The following is a 4,391-nucleotide window of genomic DNA, read 5'->3' on the forward strand; positions in this document are numbered from 1 at the left end:
ACTGTACAGTATGTGATTGTATAGCGCTATCGCGAACTCAAAATCACCGCAAATACTTCATTCTCTTCCCACGTACCGCGAAACTAAATCACTTAGAATTTTCAATCAAATGCATGTACAGACGTCTGCCGATTGTCTACAAATCTGATGTATTACGCCGTAGGGTGGTTAAAACAGACCGGTTGAACAATACAGGTTCGGTTTTAGATCTTATCATATGATTAAAGATGACAAAGATTTATTGCAAAGACCCTTTGATCGGTCGGTTGGTACTAATTCCTACAGATAGGCATGCAGAATATTTCAAGTCACCAAACCGAGGTCAAGGTTGTGTCCAAACGCAACGTACGACAACTCAGCAATGGCCATGTGCATGTAACTACAGTGACTGTATTACGTGTAGTATCTTCGCCAAATAGGCCATGTTTTGGCAGTGTTTGTGTCTGTGTGCCTGTTCGTCTGTGATAACAATAAGTCAAGAATGCCTGTGAGAATGTCTTGATATTTGGTATTACATGGGCCCTAGCGAGCTTCTGTGGTACTGCAGTGGAAACTCTGGTTTTGGGATCTCGTGGTCTGGACATTCTATGGGGACATGATTTTTGTTCGGTAGAAAGCCCCTTGGGAGAAGTCGTTAAGGTTTGGGCCACCTAGCGAGTTTTTTGGAAATGCAGGGGTTGACGGATCGTCATGATTTTTGGAATGTAAAGAATGTTCAGAGTTGTTTACAGGGCAATTAGCCATCACTGAACAGAGATGGTGGACGGTAAAAAACTTTCTGGCACCTTTGACCAATTGCTGACGTCACGTATCCACGTGTTGATAAGATCACATGTCCGTAATTCCCGCGAGTTTTCGTCCCGAAGTGATTGGTCTGTAGAAGGGGACAGTTTGGTCGTTGAAAATTTGATCCGTGTACACCCTAGCGTCGAAAGAAAGTTTAGCATTGTACGCGTGCTAAAGGTGGACTCTCACTGCACCTGGGGCACCGGTGCGGCACGGTGGGGTTCGTTCACTGCGTCACTGTTTTGTTATTTTCGCGGTTTTCAATAATTTAGATATTGCGTAATAGGCAAAAGTAGGCCTAGGATGGCCAACAAAATACACAAAACGGAGGAAAATTAGTTCTTTATCTCTGAAAATCGTTGAGCCCATCTACGAACCCCGCAGTGCCGCACCGGTGCCGAAAGTGCAGTGAGAGTCCACCTTAAGAGTTGTCTACTGTTTTCTATAGCTCTCTAGTCTCTACTGTGCTGCAACACACAATCTACGCGCGCCCATGACATATCCATCATCAGATAACAGTGTTAATCCCTGATTGTCCTCGGTAACACCCGAAGGTTATAACAAGTCATTAGTGATCTATTAGAGGCCTGGCCTTCGTCACAAAGTTGGGAGTGACGTGTGAGAGTGACGGCCTGTCGTAATAACTACTGTATATTCAAGTCTGTATGAGCTCTTTTTGTGTATTGACATGGCGGCCTCTAGATTTGTCTACCACTGAAAAATCAGAACTACTTCCGCTGTAGTACCGTAACAAGCCACTAGGTGGCCAAAAATCTAATCTTTCCAGGTCTTAGCAAGGCCTACTTGCTTACCGAATATTAGTACAATCCATCTAGTCGTTCTCGAGTTAGGCCACAGCAAGTAAATTTTATGGATGACATCCTCTGCAGACTGCAAAAATAGTGCGATAGGGCGAAAAAAAAACAAGATGGGTAAAAAAAACAAGATGGCTAAATTTTAAAAAATAGGCACCATAAAGTTGTGATGACTGTTGTAAAAAGAATTCAAGGGACAAAACATGGTATGAGAGCCAACAAGGCATTCATTCCTGTATTTAAGACATGTACTGGTGTGGTAATAGTGACACTGGTATGGTAGACTGGCATCACCAACAAAGTTGGTAACCACACTCGTAGCTTTCATAATGGTGTCACTTGTACAACTATCCAATAAGTTTTATTTCTACAACTACAGACCTGGGTACCTCGCAAGTGTCACGTGTACAAGTACAATTATCAGGCTACAACACAATATATTTGCTCATTTTGGTACTTTATCGTCATGTTGACCATCCCTGCAGAAGAAAAAATTCTTGTTTTTTTTTCTGAAATCAGTGCGCGCGTTGATGTCATCCATAAAATTTACTTGCTGTCGCCTTATGCTGGTCTTCTAGTTCTACACACATACATACATAATGTTACATACAAACAAACGCTACCGAAAACAAAACCTTCTTGGCGAACGTAACAAATTCTTCCCCTAATGACCCTACTACCTTGTCGTATCTTGCCAATCTCCTGGACTGAATGTATGTTTTGATACCCTATCTCGGGCAGTAGCTGATAAGAACGTTTGTTGTTTTTCCAGCTCAATTTCTCTAGAGGTTGTTACTGACACGTTATACCAGTAAACCCAGTCCTTAGCGACAAACAGTGAGCTTGTGAGGACTTTATCAATAGGAACATAGACAAACGGAAATATATCTGTGTTGTTGGAATGTTGTCCCAAGTTCAAGTGGCAAACTTGGTCTGTACGAGCACAGTACAGTTGAGCCAATACATATTCCCAATAGCACAAGTCTTGTGACAAATATACATTTTATAGAAGAATTTATTGCACTACAATTGTACATGGTAGTTGTTACATCTGAGGATATATTCAAATCCATCTGTAGCATTGAGTCTCATGAGATCTGATGTACTTGATTTGAGAAATGTGAATATATCGTAATTTCATTTCTAGAACATACCATTATAAAGTTAAATTCACCTTCAATTTGCTTTTGACAAAATGGCAAAACCTTTATAATATGTGTGCAGATAGATGAATGAAGGGATGAATGAATAAATGAATGAATGAATAGGAACTATTTCAGCAGAGCATACTTATCATCTGTTTGCAAGACGATTTCACAAATTTCTCCACAAACTTATATAACGTTATATATTATATATAGAGAGAAATTCAGGCTACAGTTTTGGTGAGTTATTTCAAACTTTTGTACAAACACAAATGGAACACATGCTGAGAACCTTACAATTTGTGCAGGGTGCCCCCCTCCCACACCTTGACTTTGACTGTTAAGAAAATGAACAATGTTTCTAAGAAGAACTTGGCCGGTATTACACCGAGTTGTTGCAGGGATGGTACACTCATCAACTCGTGAAGGTCATACGATCTCACTCGTGAAGGTCATACGTACTCACGAAAGTAGGTCAGCCCCCATGACCTTCACTAACCTTGACACAAATAGCTGCAACATGTTTGAGGGTCTCGGACATGACTGGGCAAACTTAAGCTTCCTCTTGTAACACTACTTCACCTTTATCCGTGGGGTAACCTATATGCGTTGTTTGTTTTTCAATGGGTTATTTAGGGATATCAAGTCGACGGACGGTGGTTTCAAAGTACAATATTATTATATTAAAAACATTACATTTTGATATAACAACGGATATAGGTTACCCAATTAATTAACACTACTGCATTTTGATATAACAACGGATATAGGCTACCCTGAGGATAAAGGTGAACTAGCGTTATGGTTTTGAACACTTTCACATGTGTACTAACACAAGGGGTCATTGCCATTGGCATTGGCATACAGCTCCACACCTGCTAGACCCATAGTATGGAGGTGCCAACGTCACCTGGTGTGACAGCGGCATGAGACAGGAAATTCACGGGGTTTCAGATAATGAAGAAACCGTAGCAGGCATCAAATGTGGATATTCCTTGGATGGTTTCCTCGTTGTTGACAAATTCTCAAGCTATTTTGGACATCTTCAACCCAAAGAAAATGCACTCTCTGGCAGATTATCTGAGGGATTAATAGTTTATTCAGTATGTAGTAGTACACTCAGGTACAAATACACTTTTTTATGCATCGTGTAATTTGTGGGTAGGGGTCTAGAAAACGGAGGTTAGTTCGAGGATGGAACACCAAGCGGCTCTCAAAGGTACTGCAGGGAGACTTTCGGTTTTGATTTCTCGCACTGTGGACACGCTGTGGACCTGAGTTTTCAGTTGTTGGTACCTCTCAGAGAGTAAGTGTTGTAAGTTTGAGTTTACCCCCAAGCCCCCCTAGCGGCTGGCTTTCAAGGAGTACCTGTATAACTCAAGAAAGGGTTGACGGATCGTTATGCTCAATTTGCGGCTTACATAATAAAATATGAGTCAAAGGAGTCAAGTTGCATTATTATGAGAAAAGTTTGTAAATATGCTGCATACCATGATAGGAGTCTCAAACTTGTGACATATGTTTTGAGATTCATTCACCGATTCCGTACATTCATTTTGCATTCAATATAATAGTGTCTTCGTTCTTCTTCAAATCATTAAAGAAAATATAAAACTTTTTGAAGAGCTGTTCTCTCACGACATAC

This window comes from Branchiostoma floridae, chromosome 2 (assembly GCF_000003815.2).
Source record: "Branchiostoma floridae strain S238N-H82 chromosome 2, Bfl_VNyyK, whole genome shotgun sequence".
Lineage (NCBI taxonomy): Eukaryota > Metazoa > Chordata > Leptocardii > Amphioxiformes > Branchiostomatidae > Branchiostoma > Branchiostoma floridae.